This window comes from Hyaena hyaena, unplaced genomic scaffold (genome assembly GCF_003009895.1).
Source record: "Hyaena hyaena isolate Hyena2069 unplaced genomic scaffold, ASM300989v1 scaffold_275, whole genome shotgun sequence".
Lineage (NCBI taxonomy): Eukaryota > Metazoa > Chordata > Mammalia > Carnivora > Hyaenidae > Hyaena > Hyaena hyaena.
Window position 1 is genome coordinate 1,414,704 of NW_024080908.1, and position 23,114 is coordinate 1,437,817.

General features: G+C 40.5%; 1 pseudogene; it reads left to right on the forward strand.

The window, feature by feature from the left end:
* Positions 1–6,585: 6,585 nt before the first annotated feature.
* On the forward strand, positions 6,586–7,242 carry LOC120241051 (annotated as a pseudogene).
* The last annotated feature ends 15,872 nt before the right edge of the window (positions 7,243–23,114 follow it).

Below are 23,114 nucleotides of genomic sequence, written 5' to 3' on the forward strand. Positions count from 1 at the left end.
TACATAATGGTCAACACATTGAAGCAATCTAAGCTTCCACTGACAGATAAATAGTTAACAAAAATATTCTATATACATACAACAGAATATTAAGCCTCAGAAAAAGAAGGACATCCTGTCATTTGCAACAACAAGGATGGATCTCAAGGGTATTGTGCGAAACAAACCAGACACTGAAACACATATACTGCACGACACTACTTATTTGAGGAATCTAAAATAGACAAAAGTAATAAAATCATACAGTAGGATGTGGCTGCCATGGGCTGGAGAGAGGACAAAATGAGGAGTATTAGTCAAAAGGTACAAAATTCCAGTTATATAAGATAAACGCACCTTAGAGATCTACAGTACAGCAGAGTGGGTATGCTTCACAACGCTGTGTTGTATACTCTTCCATCTTCCAGTGGCTTTAGGTGTTCCTGGTCTGGTGACCACTCAACTCTCATCTCTGCAGCTTTCCATGGCTGTCTCTCCCTCTCCTCCTCCTCCTTCTTATAAGGACACTAGCAGTCTTGGATTAGAGCCTACCTACACTGAGTTTGAAGTATCTTAATTTTAGCTGCAGACACCCCATTACCAATAAGGTCACATTCACAGTATTGGGGTGTACAATTCAATCCATAATCCAGACATGTATGGACTTGATGTAAAAAATTACAACAGTCTATTTAAATGCATTAGGAAAGATCTTCAAAGCAAAGAAGGGGCAAGAAACTATAATATTAAAGTAGTGTAAGTTGATCTCAATGAAGTAATTGGTTCGATGAACTTCTGATCCATCAATGATTTTGTTTTATTTTTGTTTTTGTTTAGTGAAACTTGATAGATTGTATCCAAAATGGGTGTGAAAGAAGTAAAAGCCAACAATAAGTCAATACAGTGCTAAGGAAACAACAAAGAATGGGAACTCACTGTACCAGGTAACAGTACTGATTATCTTATTTCATCAAATCTAAGGTGACCAAGTTGGAAGGTGCACCATGATTTATGTGCTGTTGAGAAAAAAAAAGGCACAAAAACTCTAAGCTATGAAACAAAATCCAAATGATCACCTATATAATACATTAGTCAGACCAGTCACTCATCGCTTTTACAATTCTTTCATCTACTCTGAAATTAGATCATGTTTTCCTCCCATCAGATAAATTGCTTGGTGGATGATAGGAAAATCTTTGCATGCATCTCAATAATTAAGTGAAAAAGAGCATCCTGCACTAGTGGCTATCTTAATTTATTAGGTTTTATTAAGCATTGGTGTTATGTTTTTTTTTAAATATGAAATTATTGCCATTTCTTCAACAAAGAATATTTTTTCATCAATACCAACTTCATGCCCAACTGCTACGTTTTTGGAATGTTATGCATGTGCAATGCATTTTCCTTTCAATGACAAATAATAGTGTATATTAAAAAAACATTTCAGTGGCAACTGTAAACATGTATTAATAATAATGGTCATAACTCAATGGGTAAGTGACTGCTCTACAAATAGCTATGATCAAATTTATATTTGCTCAGAGAAAGAAAATTACATCATGACAGCCACTTGGCCAACAGTGATTATAACTCATGGCCCATCATCATATAAATTAAAACAAAATAGATAAATGTGCATCTTAGGATTCATTACATATAATGTAAAGCTCTGGTCATTAAGAAAGCATGAGAGATACGGATCTGTGTTGACATAATGTACTGTTCAAGATGATATACAGGTAAGTACAAAAAATGTGCAAAATAGCAAGTAACATTTAGATAAACAGGAAGGGGGAGATATAGGTGTCTGATTTTAGATGTATAATCTCTCTCTGCAAGTTTTAAAAAAAAAATTTTTAATGTTTATTTATGTGACAGAGAGAGAGAATGAGTGAGGTAGCAGCAGAGAAAGAGGGAGACACAGAATCTGAAGAAGGAAGCAGGCTCCAGGTTCTGAGCTGTCAACACAGAGCCTGATGCAGGGCTCAAACTCATCAACTATGAGATCATGACCTGAGCTGAAGTCGGAGGTTTACCCACCAGAGTCACCCAGGCGCCCCTCTCTGCAAGTTTAAAGTTTTTATTTTGATGGTAGGGAGAGGGGCAGAGAGAGGATCCCAGGCAAGCTCTGCACTGGAACTCACGAACCAGGAGATCATGACCTGAGCCAAAGTCCAAAGCTTAACTGACTGAGCCACCCAGGGACAACTGGGAATGTATTTTTAAGACGACAACAGTAGGAGCACCTGGGTGGCTCAGCTGGTTGGGCGTCCAACTTCAGCTCAGGTCATGATTCCATAGTTTGAAGGTTCAAACCCTGCATCTGGCTCTGTGCTGACAGCTTGGAGCCGGGAGCCTGCTTTGGATTCTGTGTCTCCCTCTCTGTCCACCCCTCCCCCACTCATGCCCTGACTCTCAGTCTCTGGCTTTCTCTCTCAAAAATAAATAAACATTAAACAAATTTTAAAAAATTAATAAAAATGACTGGTCCTTACAAATCCCCCAAGAGACTGTGATTAAGAGGCTGAAGGGGGAGAAAATCTTTCACTAGGGAGCCATATAAATCTAGCTTGATAGGTTCATGGTAACAAAATAAAATGTTTATGTCTGTAAGTGACTAAAATTTAAAAGTATTTTAAAGTTTCAGGACTTATTACAGTACCTAAGTGGCGATAACAAGAACTCGCTTGGATGGATCTGTCCTGAAGAGATCAAGGTTGAGGATAAAACTGGGGAGAGCTGCCCATATAGGGATAGGATTTAAAGCCACATGCATAAATACAATTCCAGAGGTAACAGAAAGATGTCCAAGAACTGAGCCCTGAGGTACTCCTTAACTGGAAGGTCAGAAGGATCAAGGAGAAGACCGTTGGAAACAAAGAATGTAATGTGCACTAAAAGCCAACTCAACAAAGTGACCAATAGCACCAAGTGCTGTTGCCTTTGACGATGACGATATCCAAGAAGTTACCTTTGCGTGTGCACCGCGGAAGTTCAGGGGTGATAGTGACAAGAATGATTTCAGCAGAGCCCGTTGGGATGAAAGCCTGATTAGAGCAAGTTCGGAGGAGGATGGAAACAAGTTTGCAGAGAACAGAAACTTAACTGAGGAGGATATAGGCCAAAGGAAGATAGTTGTTTTAAGTTTCGGTGGTTTTATTTTGAAAAAAGGGTTTCGTTTTGACTGTCCCTTCATCTTATATTTTTCATAAAGCAAATCAGGCAAAATGAAGACAAATAACACTCGGAAGAACTTTATTCATGATGTATTCAAGAGAAATGAGCAGATGAAAAGATGTGGAAACCGCAAATTAAAACAACATTGAATTACCACTGTATGCCTGCTAGGGCGCCTTAAATTGAAAACAAACAAACAAATACCAGACATACCGATTTCTGGTAAAGCTGTGGAGAACAGAAACTCACATTTATTGCAAAGTGGAACAGCCATTTTGGGAAACTGTTTCTTACAGAGTTAAATATACGCTTATATCTGATCCAACAAATCCATTACCAGATATTTACAAAAATGAATTGAAAACTCATATCCACACTAAAACCTGTACATGAATGTATATAGCAGATTTGTACATAATTGCCAAAAGTTGGAAACAACCAAGATGGCTTTTAAACAGTGAACAGATAAATTAACTGTGGCATATCCATTCAGTGAAATACGACTCAGTGGTAAAAAGGAATAAACTATTGATTCATGCAACAACATAAACAAATCTTAAACTCATTTTGCAAAGGGCAAGAAGCAAGATCCAAAAGGCTACTGTTTCGATGATTTCATGAATTTGATGTTCAGGAAAATGAAAAATGATCACAATGGAAAACAGACCAGTGTTTGCCAGGGTCTGGGGGAAGGTGAAAAAGGTCTGATGATAGAGGGCCTTCATCCAAGAATTTTCTAGATGGTGAAACTCCCCTGCATGGTGGGGGGCACTTGCCAAGTTTGTCAAAGCCCACACAATTTTACAACACAGAGTGATTTTTATTATATGCATAGTTCAGAAAAAAATTAACCAGGATTTGAAAACAAAAACAAAACATTAACAGGAGACTTTCGGTTTACACTCTTCTGAAGTAGCAGGTGTCCGACCTACTTTCCTGTCATAAGCAAATATAAAACTGGACAGAATGTAGGAAGCAACTATTTTTAGACATTGGACACAGACAGTGACTCTGTGATCCTGGAGAGAACAGAAATACACAAACCGAACTCCTAGCTTTCTGCTTCAGGGTGTTTTCTTAACGGCAGTTGAGAAAAATAGAATCAAAACAGAATTGTGCTTTTGCTAGGTAGAAGAGAGAGAAAATAGTTTCAGCTGTAATGAGGCTGGAATTTGCAGGTCAGGGAACTCAAGAGGTACTTGCACAAAGACAGGGCTCAGGGAATCTACAAAGGATTCTTAATGGTTCATCTGAGTTGCAGTTGAGGATATACAAGAAGACATTGCATAGGACCAACAGAGGACAGCCCGTGGTACAACTGTGGTAAAGCTCATACAGTGCTAGGCTTACCAGAGTCCTGAACACCTAAAAAATCCTAGCAGAACAGGTAACATATACAGCTGAGACCCCAGAAGGGCCACGACTTCGGAATGTTAAGCACTCAACTTCGGCTCAGGTCACGAGCCCACGGTTTGTGAGTTCCAGCCCCACAAGGGGATCTCTGTGATCAGCACAGAGCCTGCTTTGGATCTTGTGTCTCCCTCTCTCTCTGCCTCTCTCTCTCTCTCTTTCTCAAAAATGAATAAACATTTAACAAAAATAAATAAATAAGCAAGCCTCAGCAAAAGAAAACCTGTCAGCAAATTAGCTGCCTGCCAGTAAAATCTCAACAACTCTTAAGAAGAAGACAGCGTAATTCAGACTGTCAAAAATGCGGCATTCACAATGATAAGTAAACATCATGGGGAAATGGCTATAAATTAATGATATAAAGAAAAAACAGGCAATTTGTATACAGAAGAACGAAGACAAGATTGACTGCTGGCATCTTATAAGAGGTAATTCAAACCAAAAGACAAGGCATAAAACATTTCAATTTCACGTACTTTTTCTGGAAAAAATATCCATCAAAAGTAAAGGCAAAAGAAAGACATTTTGAGACAGAAGCTGACAGACTTATTACTGGCAAATATCCACGAAGAGAAATGCAGAAATGAATTCTTCAGATACCTCATCTAAATCAAAGAATGGAGAGCACCAGAAATGATCAATGTGAAGGCAATGAAAGAAGGAAAAGAAATACCAACCCTAATTATAAGGAAGCTAGAATAGATATGATATAAAGTGTATTTCAAAACAAAAAGTATTAGTGTGGAAATTAAGAGGGACATTTCATCAACTTTTTTAGAAGATGTAATAATCCTATATGTATGGAGACCTACTGATGAAGATTTAAATATACAAAGCAAAAGATAACAGAAGAAAGAGTAGACAAATATCATTTGAAGTTTTACTGTTTATCACTCCATAATTAAATAAGTAGAATAACTTATAAATCTGTAAAAATATAGAAAGCATGAATAACATTATCAAGCAACCAAACTTACTTAACATCTGTGGGACAGAGAACCCTAAAGCCATTCTTTTCAAGTGCACAGAGAATGTTCACTAGATAAGTCATATGCTGGGCTAGAACAACATTTTTAAATAAATTTCAATGATTGACAAGCATAAGGTGTGTTCTCGAACCACAAATGAATTAATTTAGAAATCAGGAACAAAAAGATACTTAGGAAATCTCTAAACTTTGGGACATTAATCAGTAAACCTCCAAAGGAAACTTGGATCAAGGAAGAAAGCATAAGGAGAATTAGAAAATACTTCGCTTTGAACATACAAAAGTTTGATGTCACTCAAGCAGTGCTTAGAAAGACAGCTATACTTTGAAATACTTATTCAGGAAAAGAAAAAGGAAGAGGTAGACTCATGATCTACCTTTCCACCCTAAGCAATGAGAAATAGAAGAACAAATTAAACATAAAGGAGGAGGAAGGCAGGAAGAGAAAGAAAAGTATCAATCAATGAAATAGAAAACAAACACTAGAAAAAAATCAAGGAAACCAAAAGCTAGGTCTTTTTTTTTTTTTTATATTTTTATTTATTTCTAGGAGAGAGAGAGAGAGAGACAGCGTGAGCAGGAGAGGGTCAGAGAGAGAGGGAGACACAGACTCTGAAACAGGCTCCAGGCTCTGAGCTGGCAGTCAGCACAGAGCCCGACGCGGGGCCCGAACCCACGAACCGCGAGGTCATGACCTAAGCAAAAGTCGGACGCTTAACCGACCAAGCCACCCAGGCGCCCCCAAAAGCTAGGTCTTTGAAAAGATTTTTCAAAAAAATGATACACATCTCACTCTCCAAATTGAGAAGAGGAGGGAAACACACACGATCAATATTAGAAATGAAAGAGAAAGCATATACCCATAATGCCAAATAGATATGGAAAACTTAATGCCAATAAAATCGAGAGCTGAGATGAGGTGGGCAAAGGCCTTTTAAATCAAAACTTAGTAAAACTGATCTAAGCAAAAAATAGAAAAGGAGAAAAGCGCTCTTTTTTTGCAGGGCCTCGAAGGCGGTGGCTGCTTCAGGATGAAGCTGACCATGTGTCTCCCAGCCCCTGGCTGCCAGCAACTCATTGACGTGGATGCTATTTGCAAGCTCCGAACCTTTTATGAGAAGCGTCAGGCCGCAGAGTTTTGCGTCTGTCCGGGTGAAGAACAGAAGGAGGGCTACGTGGCTGATTTCTGGAGGGAATGACAAGCAACTTTTCCCCACGAAGCAGGGGGTCTCCACCCCCATGGCCGTGCCCACCTGCTGTTGAGTAAGGGGCATTTCTGTTCCAGAGCGAGGAGGACGGGAGAAAGGTGCCGGGTGGCACCGTGGATGCCAATCTGAGGGTTCTCAGTTTGGTCGTTGTGAAAAAAAAAAGGGGGGGGGCGGGACGGAGAAGGATATTCCTGGGCTCACTGACACTATTTGCCTCGTCATCTAGGGCCCAAAAATGCTGGCAGGGTCCACAAACCTTTTAGTCTCTCTAAAGAAGGTGCTGCCCCTGGTATGTGGCGAGAAAGCCCCTTAAGGAAGGTAAAAAGATCTAGGACCGAAGTGTCTTGGATTCAGTGCCTTATTAGTGCCCATGTTCTGCAAGACAAACATGGGTGTATTGCTCTGAAGGTAGAGCGTACTAAGAAAAATAAGGAAGAGGCTGTAGATTATGCTAAACTTTTGACCAAGAAAAGGAAGGGGTCAAAAACAAAAACAAAAACAAAAACAAAAACAAAAACAAAAACAAAGCCCTGCTAGGAACAGATTGCTGAGAGACAGAGGCTGTCCTCTGAGTCTGAGTCCAGTCCAAAAGGAGATGTTTTGGGGGTACCTGAGTGGCTCAGACAATTAAGCGCCCCACTTTTGGCTTTGGCTCAGGTCATGATCTCACAGGTGGTGAGATGGAGCCTCGGGCTCTGTGCTGACAGTGTGGAGCCTGCTTGGGCTCCTTTCTCTCTCTCTCTGTTTGCCTCTGTCCTCCCTCAAAATAAATAAATAAACTTAAAATAAAAAATATGTTCTAAGAATAATAAAAGAGATCAGCCATCAAAACAACAAACAACAATAGTAAACATAAACAAGAAAGAAGGAAAGAAAAAAAGGAAAGAAAAGAGGAAAAGAAAAAAACGATAATAACCTTATATCTGTCAAAAAAGACTTCAGTCACAGATGGTTTCACTATTGAGTTCTATCAAGGGAAGAAATAACAGTAATCTTACAAAGATTTTTTAGAAAATAGAGGCTAATAAACCTTCCAACTGATTTGTGAGACCAAAATAACCCTAATACCAAAGCCAGACAAAACTATTGCGAAGAAAGAAAATTACAGAACATTCTGATGAAAATAGTTACAAAATCCTTAGCAAAATATTAGCAATTCAAAAATAGAAATATGTTAAATAGATAATGCATCCGGACTAGATGGAGTTTTTGCCAGAAATACAAGATTGGTTGATGATTTCCGACTTAATGTAATTCATGTTAACAGAATAAAGCAAAAAAAAAAAATCTGACATCACAATTAATATAGAAAAAAACTGACAGAAAGAAAAAAACTTTACAGCAAAAGCTATTAAGTGAAGAATGGAAAGGAAATTCTTCATCTGGTAAAGTGCATCTTTGAAAATCCTACAGTTAATATTCACATTAAGAGTGGGAACAAGAGGGGCGCCTGGGTGGCTCTGTCTGTTAAGCAGCTGATTTTGGCTCAGGGCATGATCTCAGGGTTTGTGAGTTCGAGCCCCGTGTCTGGCTCTGTGCTGACAGCTCAGAGTATGGACTCTGCTTTGGATTCTGTGACTTCCTCTCTCTCTAATTCTCCCCTGCTCATGCTCTGTATCTGAAAAATCAGTAAAGATTTTTTTAAAAAGTTAAAAAAAAAAAAGAATGGGAACGAGGGAAGGAAGACTACTATTTCTACTTCTATCCAGAATTTTTCTGTGGGTTCTACCCAGCAGAATGAATCAAGGAAGGAGAAGACATTTGTAAGCCTCAAAACGGAAAAAGCTAAACTATCTATGTTTGTGACAATGTCATTGTGTGCACATAAGGAGTCTATTAAAGAAAAAAAAAACTATGCAAAGTCACAGGATACAAGAGGAATATAAAAATTGTCTTTCTAAGTACTAGAAATCATACAATGGAACTTAAAATGGTAAAAAAAATATTTAGGAATAAATTTAACTAAAAGCCTACTAATTCTTGACACTAAAATTTACCAAATATTTCTGAGAAAAATTAAGGAAAATAAATATAAGTGAAATATACCTTTGCCATCAATTGGAAGATTCACTATTATTAAGATGTCATTTTTCTCCAGTTGGATCTGTGGATGCAAAACAATCTCAATTCATTTATCAACAGTTTTTATAAAATGTAAATTTACATATTGGTTCTAGAATTTATACGGATATTCACAAACCCTAGAGTAACCAACCCAAATTCAAACAATAAGCACAAGGTTAGAGGACTTATTTTATCTGCTCTCAGGAATTATTCTTAAACTACATTAATCAAAGTAGAATGGATTGTTAGCCTCGTGACATATACAAATTGATCAAATTAGAATCCAGAAATAAATACATGTTCCTGTGGTTAATGAGTTTTTACTAAGTCATCAAAGAAATTCGGTGAGAAAAGGAAAGAATTTGCAACAAGTGTTGCTTGAAAAATTGGATATGCTCACGGGGAAAATAATGAACTGGACTCCCTACTTCAAACGATACCGGAACAATGTAGAATTATAACATTTCTACTATTAAGAAAAAGGCATATTCCTAGTGAGATTCTTTGGACTTTTGAGGCCACGTATACTTTATTTGGGCATGTTACATAAATCTTTTCACCGAGTAACCCCCAAACCTACCAGTTTTGCATGAAGCCTAAAATAAGAGAAGGCTCTGTAATAGGTCTAGGTTGCTATGAATTCTGGGAATGAAGGTTCAGAGTCATCCCATCTTGCTTAGACCCACAGCCAACTGAAGTGCTTGTTGAGGGCAGTGGAAATGTGGAGTGGGCAATGGAAGAATGTAGTTGCAAATGCCAGTTATAACCTTGTGACTATCTTGGCTATCTCGGGCTTCTCTTGGACCAGATGACCCAGCAATTTGATGGTACTTGAAATGTCAGCGGGAGATAGAGATACTGTTTGGAGTATTTGTCAGGCTCTTATAAGTTAATTGCAGAGAAGACATTTGGGTTTTGATGTAGCCATTCATCCTCTGTAGATAACATCTGAGTTTGCTACAAGACATTAGTAGACAATGAATGCTTGGCCATGGCCACAACATTACCATGTGAACTAAGCTTCCCGTCATGACTTGGGAGTGATCTGACCCCCCAACCCATAAAGTTAGATGTGCAAAGCACCATTTCGTAGTCAAATGAAAGTGATACATGAGCTAGAGCTCAAGCAGACCCTGAAGGCACGAAAAAAGACCATAAGGAGGTAGCCCAAATGCTCAAGGCCCTTCTCCTAATACATTATCTTCTCCCGCAGCCCACATCTCTTGTCTCTTGGAGCTCTACCAATGACCAGTTGATGAAGGAAAAAAGAACTTGAGCCTGACTTATAGATGGTTCTGCATAATATAACAATAACACCCCCACATGAGCACGGGCGCTGGAGAATAGATGACTCAAGGAGATGCGCATGGGTGCCAAGCTGACCAGGGGTAAATTCTAGTGGTTTTATAATGTCTCACCTTGGTCAAGGTGAACTGTATTTTTCAGAACTCCGTTCCCTGTGTGTCTCTGGTCAGAGGGGGCTCCAAGAGAGATTCTGTGTGGAAGGGTGGAAGTGGAGAAGCAGCTGCTGTAGCTCACACACATGGACGCTCGTCTGCCAGCTGCCCTCGTTGGCCTGAAATTGCTATGCCAACCCCTGTGACAGATGAAATAAAATGAAGTCACTTATGTCAAGAGGTTTTAAAACGGAGCCAAGAGGCCATTAAGGAGGTGCTTGTCCTCACCTGATGGAACCATGAACTTTTGAACTGCATCAAACGGCAGATATTGCAAGAACTCTGCACGCACATCTGCAACTCGCTTGAGTGGCAGACTTTTGGTTAGTGAGAGCCCTGGGGATCAATTGCATTTAGTCAAGATTGGTTTTGTGCCACCAACACCCATCAAAATTCTTTGGAAACAATATATACAAGCATTCCCCCTCTGTCTTTAAGAACCCCTGGCTTTTATTCCCGAGGGGAACATAATTTGGGCTGCTCGAATCTGTGCTCCCCCAATTCTGAGATCCCAAATACAGTAAAACCTGGGATTGTGAGTAACTTGTTCTGTGAGTGTTCTGCAAGGTGAGCAAACTCTTCTAATACATTTTAACTTGGTAAGTGAGCAATGTCCTGCAATATGAGTAGTACATGATGCCGAAAGTCACATGATCCCAACTGAGCCAATGGTTCTTCTCTCTCTCTCTGTCTCTCTTTCTCTCTGCCTGAGGGATTGTGGGTGACCATCTCTCATGCTCAGATGCCCCATCTCAGGCTGCGATGTTTGGCAGAAATCAGTGATTTTTCAGAATGTTAGAAGCTGCCCACAACTGGCACTAGTGTATTTTTGTCATTTCAAAGCACCTATTGGACAGTCCTTTGCTTTTCCATACAAGAGGAAGCTTAGGAAGGCTTTGCTTCATTCTAGGTCAGGCTGCCTGCAGATGGAGACCCTTTCCTCTGCTGCCTGATTGCCAGTTACACCAAATACAGTCTATGACAAGAGTTTATTAATACTGGACTGTAGTCAACATCCGTGTGAGCATATACAATGGGCCCCACACAGAACATGATTCCACTGAGCCAATTGATAGCAGTAATTCTGTTAGTGGTAGAGAAAGTCGTCCTACGCAATTACCTCTTCTCTCATCTCCCTCGCACCAGCCGAGAAGACTTTCAAAGGTAAGTGCAAGTTGATTTATTTTTCTTTATATTTTGTGTGTTCTTTATTATTTTGTATTATATTACAGTGTTGTCATCATTTTTACATGAATATTTTTGGGTTGTGGAACGAATCATCTAAGTTTCCATTATTTCTTACAGGGAAATTCACCTTGATACACAAGTGCTTTAGATTACGAGCGTGTTCCCAGAACAAATTATGTGTGCAAGCCGAGGTTTTACTGTAAATGCTTTTGTTTCATTCCAGTCCTCTCTCTTTTCTCCCAGGATCCTCCTTCTGCCTTGCTCCACCTGCTGAGTCAGGTACTTATATTTACTCTCTGGCGAAAGGGCCTGGCTTTCGAGGGACACATTCGCCACCTGGATCAGAAGCACAGATTCCCGTCGTTCCCTGTGGAAGTACTCAAGCCTGTGGGATCAGCTTGATTTCACTCTCCTCGATTTTATATCCACTCTAATCCATAATACAGCAACAGTAAAATCCCAAACTCTGTTCTGTACCATATATCGTACCTCGTTTCAGTGAAAAACAAACAAACAAACAAAAAACGAACACAATCTGCAATCTGAAGGTGTCAATTTCTGGGAATGACTGATATAACCTTATTCCTGAATTACAGGAACATTTTAATTCTCTGTTAGAGTTTTTGTCTAATAGGATTCACCTTGTCCAATAACATGGCTTTGAAGTTCTAGTGCAACTTAGGAAAAATTTTGCCATAAAATTAGTAAACGATAGAAATCCTTGAGGCAGTTGTCTGGGAGGAGCAGGTTACCAATTATTACCTTTTCAAAGCCCATGAAAAGTAGTAAAAATGTTTCTAAACCTTCCTTTAGTTGTGACTTATTGGCCAGAACAGGGAGGGGGCACAAAAGTGTTTTGATCTGATGCCATTTAGTCTGTACCAGGGAAATCCTTCTCAGCCAGGGCTGTTTCTTGACCACCCAGAATTGCGAGCATTGAGTGACTGCTGAAATTTGTGATTAGTGAACACAAAATTCAATGCTCTAGAGGTAGGGGGTCACAAATCATGAAATCCTGGAACTCAGCTTGGTTTCTAGCATTGACATGACTCAGCAGAACTCCACTCTGCACTGGACACGTGGGAGGCTTGGGAAGGGGCATCGAGGAGGTGCTGCTTTGAGGAAGGGGCGCAGAAGTGTATGCATCTTGGATTTGGAATTGTGACATGTATGTCTTTTCATTTCTGCTTGTGGGACCTGGGCAGATTACTTAATGTCTCTGCGCCTCAACTGTAAAAGGGGGATAATTGTATCTGCTTTCCTGCCTCACTAAGTTGCAGTGAAGATCAACTGAGCTTCACTTTTGTCATTCATTCATTCATTCCACAAATATCTTTTTTTTACATGTTTTGTTTATTTCTGAGAGAGAGAGAGAGCATGAGCAGCGGAGGGTCAGAGAAAGAGGGAGACGCAGAATCTGAAGCAGGCTCCAGGCTCTGAGCTAGGTGTGAGCACAGAGCCCAACGCGGGACCCGAACACACCAACTGTGAGATCATGACCTGAGCCGAAGTCGGATGCTTAACTGACTGAGCCACCTAGGCACCCCCACAAATATCTTTTAGGATATTCCACAAATATATTTTAAGTGTCCTGCCCTACATCCTTGGGTTACATAATTGAATAAGACACAAGTTTGTAGTCTAGATGGATACAAAAACTGCCGCAACCTTGGGCAAGTCACTATCTCTTTTCTCATTTTCCAAATAAGAATGGCAACAAGTACCTCATGTTTATTTCTTGAGGTTATTGTGGTAATGGACAGAAAGAATGTGGCAGAATGTATACAGTATAAATAATTATTTATTATTATATGTATTGTAAATACAATTTATAAATATAAACATAATTTAAATTATATACATTTAAAGTTATAAATGTATTATTTATTATAAATAAATATTATTCATAATTATTATGTTATTATTATTTTAGGGAGAAAGGACTGAGCAAAAGAAATGCATCTTATTTTGGAGGGAGTAAGTTCAGACCATCTGCATTAATAAATGACCCTCCAGCTAAGTCTCAAAGGCTCACCTGGGTCAGAATGAAACAAGGTTCTGCAGGTGAGAAGGAGGGGTGGCACTTGGTAATGACACGGACAGGTGTCATTGTCTTTGGTGCAGCATGTGTTGGATGAACTCGTTCAAGGAGAATATGAAAGGGTGGTGTGGTAGGGGAACACAATCACTCTCCCACTGTGCTGTACCACACGGAGCTGGAGTTCCTTCTAGATCCCACATTCGTGACCTCTAGCACCTTTTAGAGCGCTGTTTATGCAATATATCCCCCAACTTGATCCCAAACTCTTTGGGGAACAGGGATTAGGTTTAACTCATGTTTATTCTCCTAACCAGCAGAGGATGTAGCACATAGGACTCAATAAATACATATATCTTGAACAGCTGTGATGAGTGCTGCAATCAAGTTCAGAACAAAACTTGATTAATGTGCAGAGAACCAGGGAGCCCCTGACTTTGCCTGAAGAGCAACCAAAGGCTTCACAAGCAATGATGTTCATAAAGATCAGGTCAGGATCCTTGAATTTATTGTGTTAGATCACCACTTTGTTTTATTTTTAAATGTTTTATTTATTTTTTAGAGAGAGCATGAGCGGGGGAAGGGAAGAGAGAGAAGGGGACAGGGGGTCTGAAGCAAGCTCTGCGCTGACAGCCGTGAGCCCGATGTGGGGCTTGAACTCACAAATCTGAATATCGTGACCTGAGCTGAAGTTGGACGCTTAACCCACTGAGCCACCCAGGCGCCCCTAGACTACCCCTCACTAAAAGATAATTTCTTACACACTATGTGATTTGCTTGGCGATTCTTCAGGATCTAGAAAGTTCAGCTGTTTGGACTTTGATTTAGGAATGAATGTTTCTACAGCTGCCGTCACATGACTAGAGTTATACAAACCTGGTCTGTCAGCTGAATTCCAGCTTAGCTGGAGGACATATATTTTCTGAACCCCAAACCAGAACACGTAGTCTGACAAGCACACTTTTGGGGAAAGACCAAATAGGGTACTTGGAACGGCACTGTCTTAGAAAATCTCTGTAACCTCACGTTGCTGTTGGCATAGATCCTTCCTTCCTTGTGCTTAAAAAAATATGAATTCTTCAGGGCCCCAGGGGTGATGGTCTGTGGTTGATAAGAGAGGATTGGGGGTGGGCAGGGCTCTGTGGGATTCCATAGCAGTGTGGAATAGCAGCACAAACCAGACGTGCTGGGGGAAGGGACACGGAAAATGCACCCTGCCGTGGCATTCCATGCCTCTAAAGACGTAAAAGTATGAATCCGGGCCTTCTTCGGGTAAAACAACCTGGACTGAAGTTAAAGAGAGAAGAAAGAAATTCAAGGGAGGGAAGAAAAAAGAAAACACAGATCAGTGTCTGCAGCCACCTTGTATCCTTGCTTGGACCCTTTCTACCTTTGTGATGTTAGGCTCATCACTGAATGTCTTTGACTGTTAGTTACTCATAAGAACAAATGGAGTGGGGCACCTGGGTGGCTCAGTCAGTTAAGCAACCGACTCTTGATTTCTGCTCAGGTTTCGTGGGTTCGAGTCCCACATCAGGCTCCATGCAGAGCCTGCTTGGGATTCTCTCTCTCCCTCCCTTTCTGTCTCTCTGTCCCTCCCCCAATCACTCACTATCTCTGTCTCTTTCTCTCAAAATAAATAAACTTAAAAAAAAAAAGAACAGATGGAGTAAACATTCTTGTATCGTAAAATTATATGCATATCTGCCAAGAATAGAAGCAAATTAAATTTGGAGTAAGAAGAAAGCTGTATTATAAAAATTAGAAAGAGGTAGCAGAAGAGTTAAAAGATAGAGAAAAAGAAGAATTTAAAAAAATGTAAGGACTAAATCCAAGAATAAATGATATAATTTAATCCCCAAATAAGATAGGGAGGCACCAGAGACAGCGTAGGTACAAAGATTCTGAGGGAAAAGAAACCAGAAGTGAGAGGCTAATGTAATCACACCCATGGAAATGAACTGAAAGTTTAAAGGAAACTTGCAGAGGGGAGAAGTCACTAAATACGAAAGCAATCAAACCACATGCAGAATGAGCCAGTGTCAGGCTTTCACGGTGGACATTTAAGTATATAACCTCGGATATCGGGCAAGAATTCTAAGTTGGGGGAAAGGCAGCCGATAGCCCAGCTGCAATCAAACACCTTTTAAAACAAAGGAAGCAGGCAGAGGCTTTGTAAATAAGCCAGGCCACAGACTGAAGGAAAATCTTCGTGTGTGCAGTCCTGCATCCTTCTCATTTTCTTAGACAAGCTGTGACTTTATTGGTATTAATGAAGAAAAGAATTTTAAAAGAAAGATCACATGTCTCTGCGTATAGATACACATTCCTCCTCGATCTTCAATAAAGAGCATACAGGCGTTATTCAAGGTCATTTGCTCTTTGACCAAACCTGACAAGGTGCTTCAGTGCTGAGTTTGTTAACAGCACACTGCAGTCTGCTATTAAAGCAGGACCAGAGCCAGAAGACCTGTATTCTAGGCTCAGCTCTGCTGATGTTAACTGTGTGACCTTGACACGTCCTTTGTATCTCATGAGGCTCGGATTTATCATATGTGAAGTGCATGTTTTAATCCTACCTCCTTGGACCACTTCATGGTGTTATGAGGACAGTCAAGTGAAATAAGGTAAGAAAAAGCTATGCAAACATGAGTTAGTATGAGATCATCGAGAAGACGGTGGTACTAAAGAAACCAAAATAGCGCAAGTAGATATCTGGTAGACCAGTTAACTGAGCATGATTCTGTGTCAGTGGTGTCATTCTAGACCCTGAGGACAGAAGGACAGCAAGAAATAAAAGCTGGTCCACATCTTTCTCCATGTCACAGTTAGAAACTGGCTGGGGAAAGGGTAATGGGGTAGAATTGAGGACATGTTGCTGTCTCTCTTGGTTATACAGAAGGAAATGCCTACTTTCTCTGATCGTGCTCTTGATGATTCACATCAGCGAGATATAACAGGAAACAAATTGGCCTGAATGAGGATCTGAGATTTTATTTTGCAGGTTACAAAGTCAGTTCATACGTATTATTTCATTTGCTCCTCATTGCATCTCTGTGTCAGAAAATCTAGGTAGCTCCAGTTTTGCAGATGAGAGCACAGAGGCTCAGGGAATTATTTACGCTGCTCGAGATGGACTAGAGGAAGACCCTAGCCTACAGCTCAAATTTTGTGACTCTAAGCCACATGTACTGAACCAAATAGAGAGAGATGATGATTGTAACTAGACGAACCATTTTTTTCCAGCTCTAAAGCCTAATATTATCTACACATGATTTTCTGAAGTCTGCACTTACAGTTCAAAGAGACATTGATTCAGTTTTTACCAAAATATGCCATCTGTATCTTTGAAATCTCTTTTAACCCTGTTGCCTGTTGAGCTAAGACCTGAATATATGCTTTCATTTGGATTTCAAACGCCTTTAATGTCATGATGCAGACACTTTGTAGACAGCTGATAAATAAAATAGAAGGTCCCTCACACAAGCTAAAAATATACCCTCTTTTTCTTCTTTTATCTATTCTTAGTAATTCTGGAAGGACAGAGCTAGGGAGATTTGTCAAGATAAGAGACAAACAATCCCCAAACATCATTAAATCGTTTTACAGGAATAAAATGCAGTTTCAAAGAGGTAAGACTAGACCCTAATACCGGTCCACCTCCTAAGGTGAAGTAGGAATTATAGTAAATGGTATTAGAATGGAAATTCACAAGAGCTTTCTGCCATAAAATAATGAAGGATAACTCCTTTCTTTTCACTATTTTTTAATAGTTAGCAAGATGGGGATGTGCAGGGATAAGGGACAGGAGAGGTGTCTGACCTACTTGTACAGAAAAGGAGCAAAGCCACATAGCAAAGAAGTTCATGAAGGGCTACTTTGATGATGGTAGGGAAGGTGGCCACCCGCCTGGAGGGGTCGCAGGCAGCTGAGTTCCCACCAGCCTCCTGTCCGCCATGGTGCCAGTCTGCCCTCCTCTCTGACTTGGCATTTATCACATAGGACAGCAGAAGTGTTGGGATGTGGGAGGGAGATTGTTTCCTGCCACAAGAATTTAAACCTCCAGTCAAATGACCTTGGGCCTACCCTAGGAACGTGGGAGGAGAGGAGAGTCTGGAAGTTTTCATGTCCAAACTCTTTCAGAAGTTATAGTACTAGACCTTTTTGCTCTTCCAGCAGTCTTTAAGGAAGAGAATTCCCTAACTATTCCACACAATTATCCTATCCAATTGGTAGGGATGTGTCTTTAGTGCAAACATATACTAGATCAGAGGACTGTCACCCACGTTAGTTAAATGGAGTCTGATGGGAATGAAGAAAGCCTCCCTGGGGAAAATGAAGTCTGTGCTCTAATTCTTAAATGCATAGGTGTCAGCTAGGTGAGATAGAGGTGATACTGTAAGAGGGACTGCCTCACTGAGGCCTAGAGCATGAGACAGCACAGTGCATTTGGAGTCTGCAAGGTGGTGTGAAAGGCTGGTTTGGAGAGCTGAGTGTATTAGGCTGAGGATCTAGGATGCTATTCTCTAGGGCGGCAGCAGTCAAAATCTTAGCGTTCAAACAAAATTTTAAGATTAAGAGTAATTTTTGAGGGCATCTCATATAAGAGTAGTGGTTATATTATTATCTGGCAATTAATTAATTAATTAATTTTTTAAAAAGTTTATTTATTTTGAGAGAGCAAGGGTGGGGGGAGCATTCATGAGCTGGGGAAGGGTGGAGAGGGAGAGAGAGAATCCCAAGCTGGCTCTACGCTGTCAGCGCGGAGCCCGACGCAGGGCTCAATCGCATAGAACCATGAGATTATGACCTGAGCCAAGATCGCAAGCTGGTTGCTTAGCTGACTTAAATTTGTTAATTTAGAATACTGGAAATGACAAGCTAATAGAAATTCAGGGATGTTTCTAAGTGAAATTTGCATTTTGCCTTTCAAGACCCGAGTATTTGAAATAATACAGAGATGCAAGGTGTTAATGGATGGTGCACACACATCTTTACCGATTCTACTCTTGGGCCTGGAGTTTCTGGGAGGCTGAAAAGGTCATGGAAAGGTTTTAAACAGAGGAATAACACAATCAGATAAATCATAAGAAGAGAGACATGAGCAGATAAGCTTCGTTCTCCCTTGCTGTGAAACCTGTTAAAGATTTTGTGTTATTCCTCCTACGAGAATTTGCATTTAAGGAAGATCACTGAAATGATGGACAATGCTCAACAAAATGGAATAAACCATAAATGGTAGTTGAGAAATTTAGCATAATGACTTCGCCAGTTCTCCAAATCCAGGTAAAGAGTAAAACAATACGTAATAGTTGCTAGACTGTTCTGCATCCGTAAATTGTGACTTATTACCTGGTGCTGTTGGAATGGGGCCATGCAGGACATAGAGGGTTGAGCAGATTTCAAAAAATAAGATGATAAAAGATAGATCTGCGCCCACAACCAAAACACTCTTTCCTCCTGGGTGTCTTCAGGAAGGTTTTGAGAAATAAGTTATATGTATCACCCTATTGGATTTATTCACGTTCATGTTGAATAGCTGATAACTTTCTAATAGGACATTTTACCTCTCAATGAGTACTTTGTTAACCCAAAAGGATATCTGATTGAGAGAATTATTATAGAGATAGAGGAAGGATGAATATTTTTGAAAAGCACGGCCTTTCTGGGCCAGCCCTACCTTACCATTTCTCTCATATCTTACAGTTCTTTGATTTCTTTCCTTTTTAAAAAAAATTTTAATGTTAATTTTTGAAAGAGAGAGAGACAGAGAATGAGTGAGGGAAGAGCAGAGAGAGAGGGAGACACAGAATCGGAAGCAGACTCCACCCTCTGAGCTGTCAGCACAGAGCCCAGTGTGGGCCTTGAACTCATAAGCTATGAGATCATGGCCTGAGCTGAAGTCAGACCCAACTGAGCCATCCAGGCGCCCCATCTTTGATTTCAACTTTAAGAACACTCACTGTTATGGATATGTGAAGGAGGCATACCGTGAATTTCATTCCATAGGAAATATTCCCCAGAGTGGAAATCAGGTCATCTGTAAGATGTATGCTGTTTATTCAGATGCATAACTTTGGGCAAATCATTTCACCTCTATGGTCCTCAGTTTCCTCATCTTTAAAATGAAGATCAAGAAGAATAATTTCTTAGAATGGCAGAGTGGTTTTTCATGTGGGACACCTGTTACTGGACTGATCACCCGGGGCAATCCGGCTTACCTAGGCAAGTGGAGGCCCTCAAGGGTTGTCTCCCAACTGCTGGCATTTAGCTGAAGAAGAACTTTGCAGAATGAGGAAGACTACACTCTCATCCTGGACCTTAGACAGCATCTGGAATGTCTGTTCCAGGGCTGACATTTCTCGCCCCTGGAATAGACCTTCCAGAATCTGGATTCTTCCTATATCACTCTTTCCTCACTCTCGGTAGAACTGTTGGAGAAACTCAAGTAGATATTAAAGCGATGGCCTTAGCTGCTAAATGACAAAGCAGTCAAAATAAATATTCAGTTAGAAGAAATGAGCGAGCATCAATCTCCATTTACCCTTCTTCACTAAAGTCTCTGGGCTCCAATTCCTCTTCAAAGTGTTTATGTTTTCCAAGAACTTTGTTTGAAACAAGGAGACTTAGGGCATCTGGCCACATGGTCCGAGGCAGGTGTCTACTTGTCACAGGTCACAGGTATTTCTTCCAGTGGCAGTCACAAGGCACCAGTTCTTCAAGACAGAAAACTTCCAAAGTCACTTGTGGGACCATGTACCCACTCTGGCCTGGCTACCTCAAGCTCAGAATTGTCCCATGGCTGAAGTCACTTGGAACTAAAACAACCAAACAGACTTAGCAGTCTGGCCGTGAGCCCTGGCTGCCAAAGATTGAGCAATGGTGGCTTCCTTATAAGCTTTGCTTTCTAATAAAATTCGCATCCACATTTTTAAGCAAGCTATAACACTGAGAGGGTAGGACTTGACCAAAAAATGGAAAAGCATGGAAACAGGACCAGGAATTCAGCTGATGAGACTAATTCAAATGAAAATTGCACGGAGGCATTGGAAAGCTATCTGAGAAGGCTTTAAGGTAAGATTTGGAAAGGAGTTTACGAGCAAAATGATTTTCAAGATGCTGCTGATTTAGAAATGGAAAATTAGCAAAATGTGCTTTAGAGATCTGGAGAACTTGGCTTACATCACTGACAGATGATAGACTGGACTCCCACTTGGACAGTATTGGTCTAGTCTGTTCTACTCAAGTAAGAACTAGTAACCTAAGGCTGTGAGGGGTTGCATGTGGATCCTTTAGTCCTAGTGGAACAGACAGGAGTCCGAGAGGCAGTGCCGAAAGGCACTCTGACCTTTAAGTCTGTTCTGCCACTAATTTATAGTGATCTTGAGAACATCACTTCTTCTCCACGGGGGAGAAAAACCAATCAGTGATCTTTGCTCTAGTAATACTTCTTGATGGGAACTCCCAGAAACTTATCCAAGATAATTAAAGAGGAAATTAGGTGGTAATTAAATGACTCAGGGCCATGTATAGTAAAGAGTTAGGCTTCTTTATGCTTCTTTCTGTACGCCAACTTTCCCTACCCCCTAGTCCCTGTCCCTCTAGTTGAATAATTTCAGCCCATTACCTAAACCATCTGAACACCAAGTCTAAGGTCATAGAATTGAGCTGCTTGCAAAGGCACTGGGATTTCAGTTCTTTCATGAGTGCAAGGGGAGAAGGGAATGATGATACTCACTCAAAATTGCAGTATCATGGGCTTTGTTCTAACTGAGCAGCAAGGTCAAGAAACTGTCACTCGAATCCAAAGGAAAGTAATCAATGGCGTGCACAAGGCTGGGGTACTTCGTATCTCCCTTTCTGAGTTTTGCTGGCTGTCTATATTATAATCGATGCTTATTAGGATAAGGATCATCCCCATCGATCAAGTGCTCACCTGGTGTCGAGAGCATGGTGAGCGAAGAAGCTTATCTGGAGGGACAGTTTCACATCAAATATATGCAGGAGTCAAGAAGGACCCACAGGAGGTTGTGATATAGATATATATTTAATATAACGTATGTGATCATGGTTACAGATACATATATGGTGCTTTATTTATCAAGAAGTGTGAGTCACATAGTACACAACATATTGGATACACAATCAGAAGATAAACACGATTGTTTCTAAATGAAAAACTTATGGGATAAATGCTGACAGATGCGTTTCCAGCCTCTCATTTCTCCTCCCATTTCTCTGTCTGTAAGCTCCAGCATTTTTAAAAAACTCAGTTCTCCCAAACCCTCATACTATATGATATGTTTAAAAAAAAACTTATAGCAAAAAATGATCCAGATAACATCCCTCCATTGGAAAATTTCTCAGCATATCCCGTTGCGCACATATTTTCTTAGACAGGAAATTAAATGCTTTTAATGTATCTGTTATTACATAACTATGGTTACACACACCTATTTTAAGTGTTTCCTCTTACAGGAGGGAAGAACAGAAAGGAGGTATAGGTGTGAGGTGGGGAGGGAAAATACCTCAGGAGACAACTAAAGAGGCTTCTTAAACTGGATTTGAGTAAGTTTGATGTGTCACTTCTCTACTAGAAAAATCAGATGAAAAGATTATGATTGTTATTAAACTGTGAGGTGAGGATAATATTCCAAAGGTTATTTTTCTCCCTTCGCTTTCTTCTCTGGGTCTCCATTCAAAGCTACAAATGTCTCATCAGTTGGAAAAATCTTTTCAGCTCCAGGATGGTTCATGGAGGCTGGGGAAAGCCTTTCTTTGGGTATCAAATACTCTGGTCTACCAGATGCTCTATTTGCATGAAAGTATGTTTAACACAAGTAGCAGTTGAGCCTCCTCCCAAAAAAGTGTTACGTACATACTTGTCTCATAGAATGAAGAGACCAGAAAGCCAGAGATGTCTAATGACAATTCAGTCAGGATACACTGAGATGCATGAAGACCTCACGTCCAGAACCTACATAGAGTTGCCTAGCTCTTGGGTTTAGACGTTTGGATGTTAGAAACTCAGTTCTTCATTCTCTGCTTCCCGGCACAGGTGAGCCAAGTGGGGACAGCAGATCCACCATATTGATTCTTCCCTCTAATTAAGACTGCCTAGGGGTTTTATTCTTTTTTAATTTCTAATGTTTGTTTATCTTAGAGAGGAAAGACAGAGAGAGAGAGCGAGCAAGCAAATAGAAGGCCAGAAAGAGAGGGAGACATAGAATCCAAAGCAGGCTCCAGGCTCTGAGCTGTCAGCACAGAGCCCAATGTGGGGCTCAAACCCATGAACCATGAGTTCATGAACTGAACCGAAGTCACATGCTCAACTGACTGAGCCACCCAGGTGCCCTGTGAGACTCCCTAGGATTTTAAAAGGAAGTTTCTCATCAAGCTGCACTGTGAGTCAAGAAATGTCTTTCTGCAAATCGTGGTGATGACAGAAAGAAGTGGTTTGGTTTTCAGTCAAGGGGAACTGTTCTTAAGTGTTTCCTAGGAAATGGATTAACTTTATAGGTCTGACCACTTATTTCTTCACCGTGTCCCTTTCTCCTCTCCCCCCCACCCCGCCTTTTTTTTTTCCCCTCTGAAGCCTTTATCTC